This window comes from Callorhinchus milii, unplaced genomic scaffold, assembly GCF_018977255.1.
Source record: "Callorhinchus milii isolate IMCB2004 unplaced genomic scaffold, IMCB_Cmil_1.0 Scaffold2, whole genome shotgun sequence".
Classification (NCBI taxonomy): Eukaryota; Metazoa; Chordata; class Chondrichthyes; order Chimaeriformes; family Callorhinchidae; genus Callorhinchus; species Callorhinchus milii.
The window spans coordinates 118,790,480-118,803,817 of NW_024704743.1; the positions used below are offsets into that span (position 1 = coordinate 118,790,480).

Here is a 13,338-nt window from a genome sequence, read left to right on the forward strand (position 1 = left end):
CCCCTTGTTCGGTCCCCGCTACCCAATTTTTTTTCCTCCCTCCTTAAATTAATAAATGGATTGTAAAATGTGGATTGTAAAACGTAATGCAATTGATGAGTAAACAGACGTTAATGCGTTCTCAGAATGCACCTCAAATGGCAGTTTCATATTGTGCAGATACACCCCCCAGCCCCACACACACACACACACAGAGGAGGGTTATAGAGAGATGGAATGCTTTGTCACAAATGTCTAATTAAAGCTGAAGCCGCAAAGCCAATAAACAACAACAACTTGCATTTATATAGCGCCCCTCACTCGTTCCAGAGTGCTTGACAGTGGCGGAGCACGACTCCGACCCGGGGTGGTGGTGACCGTATGCACGGTTGAAAAGGAAGGACTTCATTCGCGACCTGAAGATGGGGCTGCAAGGGTGGCCACCGATAGTGGATCAGAGGGCACGAGGGGCAAAACAGAAGGCCAGAGTCAGTTGATCGGAAGCAGCAGATAGTGGTTTGGGGATTAATTTACTCAAGTTAATTAATTCTCAGCCAGGCAGCAGATTAGGTGTTATAATTGAGCGTGGTGCTCCTTGACACAGAGAGGGTCAAGATCAGCCACGACTCCTACACCACGACTCCGATAATAATAATAATCCTTGCATTTGATATAGCACTTTTCACGTTGAGAGGACGTCCCAAAGCGCTTCACAGAACACACTGTAAAGTGAATTGACTGTATATTTGTGGGGGAACGCGGCAGCCAATTGCGCACAGCAATGTCCCACAAACAGTCGTAGATTGAAAATGACCAATTTAATTATTGTTTTTGGTTTTTGGAGGGATTATTATTAGGCTCTGTGTGGAGTAAGGAAACTTGCCCAAGGCCTCGCCCTCTGCCTGGAAAAGCATTGACACAAGGACATCAGACACGGTTAGGATCAGCATTGTCAAGATATATTTGGGTGAAGGAGGACCATGTGCCCCATTTATCTCATGTGCTGTGCGCAAAACTGGCTGCTGCATTTTCCCTACAAAATACAGTCACTACACTTTACAGTATATCCTGTGAAGCGCTTTGACATTATATCAAAATAAAGGATTAAATACTGTTTTTAAGACCCCTTTTACCCAGTGTTTAGTGTAAAACCCAACATTATTTTACAGATGAGTGAAATGGAAAAGACTGTAGCAGGACAGTGCAGGGAGGGTGGTTCCTGTTGTAAGCCAGGTTCGTAGGTACAAAGTGTCTGAACAAAGTGTTCCACCTCTTTCCTTATAGCAGAATTACTATTTCAACAACACATCATCAGTAACGTAAAACCAACCTGTCTCACAACAGTCTAAGCTAGGGGTGAGCAATTATTTTGGCTGGCGGGCCACTTCACGAGTTTTGATAAGCTTCGCGGGCCACACACTTAATATAGATGCAAATGCTTATTAATAGCTCAAAATCAAGTCTTACACTTGTAATCTCATCCTGGGACACAAATTCTTTTGTGAAAATGCTTCGCTCTTTTTGCACTCGAACAACCATCTCATCAGCTTTCTTTCCTTTTTCTTCGGGAGAAACGTTCTTAAATTTGCAAGCGTGTTTGCTCTCAAAATGGTGATCCAAGTTGTAGTCTTTGAGCACTGCCACACTTTCTTTGCAAATTAAGCACACAGCTTTTCCACCCACACCCGTAAAAAAATATTTAGAAGTCCTTTCTTTGTTGAATATTCGGCCTTCAGCATCCACTTTCCGCTTCTTTGATAAACTCATTTTGAATTATATGTTGAATCAGGCTGACGTCAGAAATGTACGGATCGGCAAATTTTCAAACGCGCGCATGGAAACCGCGGCAATACCTTTCACTGAAGAGGACGTTAATTCGAAATGAGTTTATCAAAGAAGCGGAAAGTGGACGCTGAAGGCCACATCTGCTTGCAAATATAAGAACGTTTCTGCCGAAGAAAAAGGAAAGAAAGCTGATGAGATGGTGGTTCAAATGCAAAAAGAACAAAGCATTTTCACAAAACAATTTGGGTCGCAGGATGAGATTACAAGCGGAAGACTTGATTTTGAACTATTATTAAGCATCTGCATCCATATTAAGCGTGTGACCCGCGAAGCTTACCAAAACTTATGAAGTGGCCCGCCAGCCAAAATAATTGTCCACCCCTGTATTAGTGGGTGAACCAACTAACACTGTGAATTCTGCTTCACGGTGATACGAAGAGCCAACAACAACTTGCATTTATATAGCGCCCAAAGCCAGCATCGAAGGATCAAAAGGTATCGTTTCCTACGAACGCTAAGACTTGGCCAGCCAGGAGCCAGTTAGCACAACACTTAAGATGTGTGAAAAGTCCGCACTAAACCCAGAACAACACGGATGAACTGTTTTCAACAAGAAGGTATCAGCGCGCTTGAAGAACGGCTTTTAAAGTGATCTCTCATCAGCTCTGTGAACAAATGGCCCCATTTTGCTTTGTACTGTTAAGTGGGACTCCACATCCTAAATCAGCTTCCTGTCCCCTAGTCAGACACAACACACACACGCCAGAGCATTCATTTCAACACTGTCAGCGGGTAGCCAAGGACAATTTAAGATTCCAGTTGGCAGCTGGCCGTTCAGTAATTATTAATTACTGAATATTTCCCCCTGATTATTAATGTTTAGTGAAGGATTTGGATTTAATAATAAAGGAGGAGGAGGAGAGAATACTTTACTGTGAAAGTGCTAACCTCTCTTATGTGCCACACAGTATTTGCTTCAAAGCCTCGTTCTACTCATCAGCATTCATTACAAGCCCGGTTCGAGTGACCGGCGTTTCAAAGGAGTTGATCATAAAAATAGTAATCCTTGCATTTGATACAGCGCCTTATCACGCTGTTGTAACATCTCAATGCGCTTCACAGAATATACCGTAAAGTGGATTGACTGTATTTNGTGGGCAAAACACAGCAGACAATTGCGCACAGCAGTGTCCCACCATTTTTTTAAAGGGATTATTACTCCCTGAACGTGATCCGCCAATCGGCTAACAGTTTCCTACTTATTGCTAGGTAACAGAGGCGTGTGAAGTAAGATTGCCTAAGGTTCTGCCCTATTAATAATGATATGTCATTAATAATAATAACACTTAGGACGTCCTTGTGCGTTGGATGTCTTTCCGACGTGAAAGATGCTTATATAAATGTAATTTGTTGTTTGCTGTTGGTGTAATATAATAATAACCCTTGCATTTGATTATAGCACCTTTCACGTCGGGAGGACGTTTCAAACGCTTCACAGGATTCACTGTAAAGTGTAGCGGCTTATGTGAATAACACACATTTGATAAAAATACTTCCATTTGACGTAGTGCCTTATCACCTCATTGAAACAGCTCAAAGCTCTTCACAGGTTTTATTGTGAAGCGACTGTGAATTTTGTGGGCGAACGCGACAGTCAATTTGCACACAGCAATGCACCACAAACAGCCATGAAGTGAATGACTAATTTTATTTGGGGGATTATTGGCCATGGCACCATTCTTTTTTAACGTCCACCCGAACAGGCAGATGGGGTCTAGGTTTAACAGTTTGTGGGACACTGCTGTGCGCAATTGGCTACCACATTTCACTCACAAAATATACAGTCAATTCACTTTACAGTTTATTCTGTGAAGCGCTTTGGGACGTCTAGAAGACATGAAAAGCGCTATATCGAATGCAAGGATTATTATTATTATTATGTATGCACTCACTCACTCACTAGCCTCTGTTGCTCAGTAAGCTACATTTATGGTGCCTCGAAATAGAATTTTGAATCATTATTCTAAACCACCTTTCCTGACACAAACATGTTTCTGTAATACAATGAATGATGCATATACATCTATCCAAAAAAGGACAGTGAGACTTCCTTCAGCATCACCCTCACCTTGAATTTGCCTTGAACAGCTCATGCTGCGGTCTCTTATGATCATGCTTTAGAGAGAAAGAGAACGCAACAGAGGACAAACTGAATTGTCATCTGAGATTAGGCACCTGAGCTAAAAGGAAAGGCTGTGGAAACTACAGTAGTCATACTCACACTGGTGAAGTGAAAACTCAGGTGACATCTAATTAAAGTCCTCATGATCTCACTGGCATCAATAAATTGAACCCAATGTCTGATATAACCTCAAATTGTAACATGGAATTTTTAACGTTCCATGGATGTTAAAGATCCCATGACACGCCTATTGGAAAAGAGAAGAGAATTTCTCCCAATGTGTCCTGGCTGACAATCCCCCAAAATAAATATTTTGGGGACATTGCTGCGTGCAAATTGACTGCTGCAATTGCTCACAATACACGCAGTCGCTCTACTTTAAAGTACATCCTGTGAGGGGCTTTGAAACATTGCAGATAGGATAAGGTGTGATATCAAAGTCTCAAATGATGTTTTAATGTTTTAATACAGCACTGTAGTTTAGAAGAAAGAAGGTGAAGAAATGGTTAACCTCAGGACACGGAGGATGGTGAATTTATTGGAACAAATTTCCCAGGCAGACAGCATTGGTGCATTCCTACAAAAATAATAATTGTAGTTGGTAGAGCGCTTTATCACATCGCCGAGACGTCTCAAAGTTGCTCAAGTGTTAACACATTCTAACTCGCCAAAACTTAAAACTCACAACCTGAGCTCAGTATTGCTATTCGATTAGAGGTGTATGAATTGTTTTTCTCCTCTTTCTGTTTTCAGATCAATTCTCATTTATTTTCCATTGACGGTAGCGATTTCACTCCACTCCACAGAAGCTCCAATGCAGAAAGCTAGCATTTATTGTGGGTTTTCTATCGATTCTCAGCCGACCTAAACTCTCCACTATCCCTTCTCATAATCTAATGAAACTTGGTTTAATCTAGTCATAAAAAGGTAATCAATGTAAGATTATCTTCAGGATTTCTTTCCCCCCGCAACACTGCATGTTCACTCAACCCTCCCTGCACTTATCGTATCCTCTTATCTTTCCCACACGTTTTACCGAAATACGCACCACTCAGTGTCTGTCAATTCTATAATAAAAATAGATAATAAAAATTGCATTTGACATCACAAAACGCTTCACAGAATATACCATAAAGTAAATTGACTGTATATTTCGTGGGTGAAAAGCGGAAGCCAATTGCGCACAGCAGCTTCCCACCAACAGTCGTGGATTCAGTGGCCAAATTTAAAAAGAATCCTGCCATTTGATATTGCATTTTATTACGTCGTCAAGGTAACTCAAAGTGCTTCACAAGTTATATCGTGAAGTGTACTGACCGTGCATTTTTGTAGGCAAATGTAGCGGCCAATTTGCACGCAACAATGTCCCACAAGCAAGACATGTTGGGGGGGGTGGGGGGGGTGGTTGTTGGTCAGGACACTGGGAGAAACTCCCTTCTCTTTTGCAATAGTGCGAGAATTTGGTCAATGTTGATAAGAATCAAAAAACAACAACTTAGTTGGACACAACTCGAGGTCAGGGGAGGTGACCATAGGTGCAGAGAAAGAGGTAAATCTCCAGGAGGGATTTTTGGATAGATAAAGGGGGTGAGGCGAATGGATTGAGACAGGGAGTTCCAGAGGTTAGGGGTGTAGTGACTGAAGACAAGGCCACCGACAGTGACACGAAGGGCTCGAGGGACAAGAAGCGGGTCTGTGTCCGCTGAGCGTAGGGGGCGGGCAGAGGAGTGGAGAACAAGCAGGTCACATTACAATATTACATTTGTATAGCGTCTTTCACGTCGGGAGGACATTTCAAGGTGCTGGACGGTCAGGGATTTGAACCCGAGTTGGGGGGGGATCGGGATCGGGGAGGGTGGAGGGCAAGGAGGATGGCAAGGTAGGATACCGCCCTGTGCTCTCTCAAATCCATTACTGTGCCACAAACCATCTATGAAACGAGTACTGCAGTACTGTTGTACCACTAAACAATAATTTGTCATTCACAAGATCATTAGCAACATGAGCTAATTCTATCACTTACAGTGTAAAGTTAAGACAGACATGCAGCTATTTTAAGATAAACAAAGTCCCGAGACCCAGTCTCAGGTCCTTGACTCGCTTGGTCAGTAGCACTGACATCTTTGAGTCAGAAGGTATGGGTTCAAACCGCACAACAGGATCTGAGCTCATAGTCTAGGCTGACACTCAAGTGCGTTACTGGGGGGTGGGGTGTGCGTGTGCATTGTTACAGGTCCAAACTCAAATTTCTGTCTGTTCCTGTTCAGGTGAATGTTAAAGATGTTAAAGATCCCATGGCACTATTCGAAAAGAGAAGGGAGTTTCTTCCTAATGTCCTGGCCGTCTCCCAGATAAAAAGAAAGCCCTGGTTATTCTTTTTATGGCAGTTTGTGCGAACATTGCTGTGTGCAAATTGGCTGCCGGGTTCACTTACCAATAACCAGTCACTACAAACAATAGCATTTTACTCTTTAACATTTTCCTTCACCGTAAAATCCTGTGAAGAGTTTTGAGACACTGTCAAGAAAATATGCCGTTAATCCATGCAAGGGTTATAAGTAACTTTAGGATGATGCATTTATAATAATAATTCTTCCTTTTGATATGGTGCTTATGAAGGGCTGAAACGTTTCAAAGTGCTTCATAGGTAATCACTGTCAAGTGTAGTGACTGTGGACATTGGTAAGCAATCCCACAACCAATTTGCACACAGCAATGTCCCACAACAGCCACAGAGTGAATGATCAATTTACTTTGAGGATTGGTGACGAGGACATTTTTTTTTCAAATGGTGCCATAGGATATGTAACGGCCACCTGAACATGTACACAGAAAGGAAGACCTCGGTTTGAAGTCTCTTTCGAGGGACGGCACCTCCGACGATGCCTCGCATCCCCAGCACTGCATAAGAACGTGAGCGTGGAATATGAGCTCAAAGCCCCATTGTGGGACTTGATCCCATGACCTTCTGATTCAGAAGCGAGAGCGCTACCAACACCACGTTATTTGCTGTTCAGTGTACGGACCTATTATTAGAGTGTTAGTCGTGCTTTCAGCTGTTCAGCAACATTAAAAAAAAAGATCTCGGCAAAAGTTCTGAGATGGTCTATCGGACTGCTCATGAACTTTCATTTAAGAGGTCGTTTGCGAGCAAAACTTACTGTAAGTACTGTCAAAATCATCTGAACAACAACAACAATTTGCATTTATATAGTGCCCCCCAGGCTGGGTAGCGTCCCAGAGAGCTTGACAGTGGCGGAGCATGACGCCAAGCCGGGGGGAGAAGGGGGTCACCGTAGGCTTAATAATAATCTTTGAATTTAATATAGCGTCTTATCACGTCTTCGAGAAGTCTCAAAGCGCTTCACAGAATATACTGTGAAGTGAATTGACTGTATATTTTGTGGGTGAACCGCGGCAGCCAGTTGCGCACAGCAGTGTCCCACAAACAGCCGTGGATTGAGTACCCAATTTATTATTTAAAACATAATTTTTGAAGGGATTATTACGCCCAGAAAAGCAATCTGCTATTCGACTAACAACAACTTGTATAGCGCCCTCCACGCAGGGCAGCATCTCAGAGCACTTAACAATGGCGGAGCCTGACTCCGGCTCGGGGCAGGAGATGACCGTAAGCACAGTAGCCCTGCTAATAAAGGAGGAGATAACAACATTCGAGAGGAAGGATTTTAAATCAGAAAATCAGGATGTAGAGTCAGTATGGGTGGAAGTAAGAAACAACAAGGGACAGAAAACACTAGTGGGAGTAGCTTATAGACCCCCAAAACAGCATTTACAGTATTGGGCAGGGTATTAATCAGGAAATTAGAGGAGCATGTAGCAAGGGCAATACACTAATAGTGGGTGATTTCAATCTTCATATAAACTGGGAAAACCAAATTGTAGTAAATTAGAGGATGAGTTTATAGAATGCATTAAAGATAGTTTTCTAGAACAGTATGCTGAGGACCCAACCAGGGAACAGGCAATCCTTGATCTTGTTTTGTGTAATGATATAGGGCTAATCAGCAATCTGGAAGTTAAGGCTCCTCTCGGGTAGAGTGACCATAACGTGATGGAATTTACCATCAAGTTAGAGAGTGATGTAGTTGAATCCGAAGCAAGGGTCTTAAATTTAAATAAAGCCAACTTTGCAGGTATGAGAGAAGATTTGGCTAAAATAGACTGGGAAATTAGATTAAAAATGAGATTAAAAAGTTTGCAATGGCAAACGCTTAAAGATATAATAAATAATTCCCAGCGATCACATATTCCCTTGAAAAATAAAAATACCACGGGAAAAGTGGTTCAACCTTGGCTAACTAGAGAAGTTAGGGAGAGTATAAAATTCAAAGAAAAGGCCTATAACACTGCCAAAAAGAGCAGTAAACCTGAGGATTGGGAGGGCTTTAGAGAACAGCAAAGGAAAACCAAGAAACTGATTAAGAGGGAGAAAATGGAATATGAGGATAAACTAGCCAGGAACATAAAGACAGACTGCAAGAGTTTTTACAAGTACATAAAGAGGAAGAGACTATCAAAAGTGAATGTGGGTCCATTGCAGACAGACAGGAGAAATTATAATGGGGGATAAAGAAATGGCAGAGTCATTAAACAAATATTTTGCTTCTGTCCTCATGTTACAGGACACTGAAAACTTACTGAAAATAGAGGGAAACCTAGAGGCTAATGTTAGTGAGGAACTTAAAGAAATGAACATCAGTAAAGCAATAGTACTAGAGATAATTGATAGGATTAAAAACCAATAATGATGGCCTGCATCCTAGGGTTTTAAAAGAGGTGGCTGCAGAGATAGTGGATGCTTTGTTTATGATCTTCCAAAATTCTCTGGATTCTGGAATGGTTCCCAGTGATTGGAAGGTCGCAAATGTATCGCCGATATTGAAGAAGGGTGCGAGACAAAAAATGGGGAACTGTAGACCAGTCTGACATCGTTGGTAGGGAAAATTCTAGAGTCCTTAATTAGGAACGTCGTTGTGCAGTACTTAGAAAATCACAACATGATTAGGCAAAGCCAACATGGCTTTACGAAAGGGAAATCATGTTTAACAAATCTTATAGAGTTTCTTGAGGATATAACTAGCAGGTTAGATAGGGGGGAAACCAGTAGATGTGGTGTATTTGGATTTCCAGAAGGCATTCGACAAGGTGCCACATAAAAGGCTGTTGCATAAGATTAGAGCCCATGGAATTAATGGTAATATATTAGCATGGATTGGAGAGTGGCTAATGGGAAGAAAACAGAGAGTAGGGATAAACGGGTCCTTCTCAGATTGGCAAGATGTGACTAGTGGAGTGCCACAAGGATCAGTGCTTGGGCCTCAATTATTTACTGTCTGTATCAATGATTTAGATGAGAAAATAGAACTTAACATATCTAAATTTGCAGATGATACGAAGATAAGTGGGAGAGTAAGCTGTGAGGATGACACACGAAGAATGCAAAGGGAAATAGACAGGCTAGCTGAGTGGGCAAGAAGGTGGCAGATGGAGTATAACATGGGAAGTGGGAAGTTATTCAACTAGGCAGTAAAAATGGAAAAGCGGATTATTTTCTAGAGGGGAAGAGACTAGGTAGTGTTAGTGTTCAGACGGATTTGGGTGTCCTTGTACACCAGTCACAGAAAGGTAGTATACAGGTACAGCAAGCAACTAGGAAGGCTAATGCTATATTGGCGTTCGTTGCAAAAGAGTTAGAGTACAAGAGTAGGGAAGTCTTGCTGCAGTTGTATAAGGCCTTGGTGAGACCGCACTTAGAAATATTGTGTGCAGTTTTGGTCTCCTTATTTAAGAAAGGACGTATTCGCCTTAGAGGGGGTTCAGCCTAGATTCACGAGGTAGGTTCCTGGGATGAGGGGTTGACCTATGAGGATAGGTTGAGTAAACTAGGCCTATATTCTCTAGAAGAATTAGAGGTGATCTTACAGAAACCTATAAGCTTCTTAAGACTGTTTCCCTTGGTTGGAGAATCTAAAACTAGGGGGTCATAGTCTCAAGATTAAGGGTCAGCCTTTTCAAATTGTGTTGAGGAAATATTTCTTCACTCAGAGGGTAGTGAATTTGTGGAATTCTCTACCCCAGAAGGCTGTAAATGCTCAGTCCTTGAACATATTCAAGACTGAGGTTGATAGATTTCTAAAGGTTAGAGGGATTAAACGATATGGGGATAGGGTGGGTAAATGGAATTAGGTTAGAAGATCAGCCATGGTCTTATTAAATGGCGGGCAGGCTCGAGGGGCCAAATTACCTACTCTTGCTCCTATGTCTTATGGTCTTCTAGCACGGTCGAAAAGGAAGGTCTTAAGGTGGAACTTAAAAAGGGAGATGGAAAGCAGAGGGATTGACGGAGAGTGTTCCAAAGTTTTGGGGCGTAATGCCTGAAAGCGCGACCCCATAATGGTGGAACGGAGGGTGTGAGGGACCAGCAGGAGGCCGGTGCCAGTCGAGCGGAGGTGCCGGGTAGTGGATTGGGGAGTGAGGAGGTCGGAGAGGTTCGGAGTTGCCAGGGAAAGAAGCGATTTCAACTGGGTTTCTACTGACTGCTCGTTAAACAGGTGTGTGGACTAAGGAAACATGCCTAAAGTTTCAAGTACAAGAATCTCCATCTTCTGATACCAGAATTAAAATTCAGCCCAGACCAGTGGGATGAAAGCAACCATAAGTTCAAATAACGTTACGTTACCAAGTCTTGGCAGGCATCGGTTATTGCACAAACCAGCCCAGAATCTAGCACTGAGCTGGCATTCTTGAATAGGCACAAAGAATGCCTTGTGTGTGGGGGGGAGAACACACAATAGTCACACTTAATCAGTAGGATTTTCTCATCTACGTCTATGATTACAGTGAGATAAACCATTACGAAGAGGAGCACAGTACAGGTTAGTTCTACTTAGGAACATTTAGTCCTTTCAATGTTTGAAAAACTGGTAATATTTTCTTTGACAAGCAAAATGCTTTACCTGCTCGTTCATTATTGTCCTTAGATATAAGAGTACCACAAGCAAACTTCCGGCTTATCCACACAAAATTTGAATGAAAGAAAACTTTGAAAATTATACCGAGACCGACCTGCAAATTAGGGTTAGGGTTAGCATTAGATTAACTGCTCAGGTTAACAGAGAACTTGCTCCTTTTTATTGTCCATTTAAGCAATGGTTCACAACAGCAGGTGGTTGAATTTATTATTATTAATAATATTAAGAATAATCTTTAGATTTGACATTGCGCCTTATCATATCATCGAGACATCTATATCCTGTGAAGATGTCAAAGCACTTCACAGGATATACTGTAAAGTGATGTGCATTTTGTGGGTGAAATGTGACAGCTAACTTACAGACAGACTCAGGTACTGGCACTCTCGCCTCTGAGTCACAAGGTTGTAGGTTCAAGCCTACATGTGGAGGCCTGTAGCTCAGTAAGCTCCTCTCGTAAGCGAGAGACCTGGATTCAATTCCCGGCAGGGTGAAACTTTGGGCAAGCTTCCTTACTCCACATACCTGATAATAATCCCTCAAGAAAGAAAACACAATAATCATTTAGTCACTCAATCCACAACTGTTTGTGGGACACTGCTGTGCGCAATTGGCTGCCACATTTCACCCACAAATGTACAGTCAATTCACTTTATGATATATTTTGTGAAGCAATTTGAGACGTCTCGAAGATGTGAAAAAGCACTGTATCAAATGCAAGAATTATTATTATTATTACTTAGGGACTTTTAACTCGTATAGTTCAAGCTGACCACTAAAGGCAATGCTATGGGTATTCTATAATGTTGAAGGTGCCATCTTATGTTAAACCGAGACCCCGTCTGCCTGTTCAGGTGGTCATTAAAGATCCCATGCCACTATTTGAAAAGAGAAAGGAGTTTATCTCAGCGTCCTGGCCAATAATCCTCCAAATAAAATTGGCTATTCACTTCATGACTGTTTGTGGAACATTGCTGCACAAATTAACTGCTGTATTTTCCAACAAAATACACAGTCACTACACTTTACAGTAAATCCTGTGAAACGCTCTAGGACACCCTTCTAATGTGGAAGGCACTATACCAAATGTAAAGATTATTATTATAATCATAATCATAATAATAAACAGCTATGGAGCAAGTGATAGCAACAACAACAAAATTACATTTGTATAGCGCCTTTCACGTCGAGAGGATGTCTGTGACCAACATTACCTGGGGCCAGGATACTGGGAGAAACTCCCTTTTCTTTTTGAATAGTGCCGTGGGATCTTTAACATTCACTTGGACAGGTAGATAGGACCTCAGATTAATGTCTTATCTAAAAGCCAACACCTCCAGGAATGCAACACTAGTCCAAGTCCTTACATGTGGCTTGAACAAACAAACTTTTGACCCAGAGCTACCAACTAAACCAGACTGACACACCATGTTTTATGGTTTTAGTACATGGGTTTACCTCACTCAAAATTGTATATTAAATAATGATAATAATAATAATCCTTGCATTTGATATAGCCCCTTATCATGTCTTTGAGACGTCTCCAAGCGCTTCACAGAATATACTGTGAAGTGAATTGATTGCATTTTGTGGGCAAAACGCGGCAGTAAAAATCCTATAAAAAAAACTCTAACTAAAACAATCCTCCTCTACATTTGCAGTCTCAATTTGTTATACTGCGGTCGTAGTCCTAGAGGCATTTACAATTTGTTTGTAAAAAAAAATGAAAATATTAAGATTCAAACAGCAGTGATCAACCTTCACAAATGCATACTCGGACGGGCCTTTTGAGATTCTCGGATTTCTCAAACAGAAACCAAAACTCCCTCTCGTCAGTCAGTCTACGTCACGAACTTGAAATTAAAAACTTTCACCCGAACTTTAAACAAAAAACACCAACGGGATTTAATGTCGGAGCAAAAGGGTCACAAAAGCAAGCACTTGCTCCGATAACGTTTCAGCATGTGCATTTCCTCCAACCCTCGAAATAGGCTTCCAAATATTCCCCCCTCCCACCGCACCTCCCACCACCCTCCCCCAATAAATATTCCAAGGGAAATGCTAGTCAAGAGCCTAAACAAATACATAAAGCAACTCCAAACTTCAACTTATGATAACTCTCGTGTCCCACTGTACATTTAAGCTGTTCGCCTGAACCGCTTTTAGCTTAAAAGACAAGAGACTTGACAAAACCCAGGTGTCGCACATAGAATCATAGAATTGTACAGCACAAAAAGAGGCCATTCGGCCCATCAAGTTTGTGCCGGCTCTTTGAATAGAGCAATTAATGTCAATCCCACTCCCCAGCTCTTTCCCCATAACCCTGCAAACCCATGCTCCTCAAATACCCATCCACCTGGTTTTTAAACATGACACATCACAGCTCGTTTCTTTTAG

General features: G+C 41.8%; 1 protein-coding gene across 4 annotated transcripts in view; it reads right to left on the minus strand.

The window, feature by feature from the left end:
• The window catches only part of LOC103179708 (BTB/POZ domain-containing protein KCTD1), a 94,751-nt gene that overhangs the window by 37,335 nt on the left and 44,078 nt on the right, over window positions 1-13,338 (minus strand). The window lies entirely within an intron of this gene.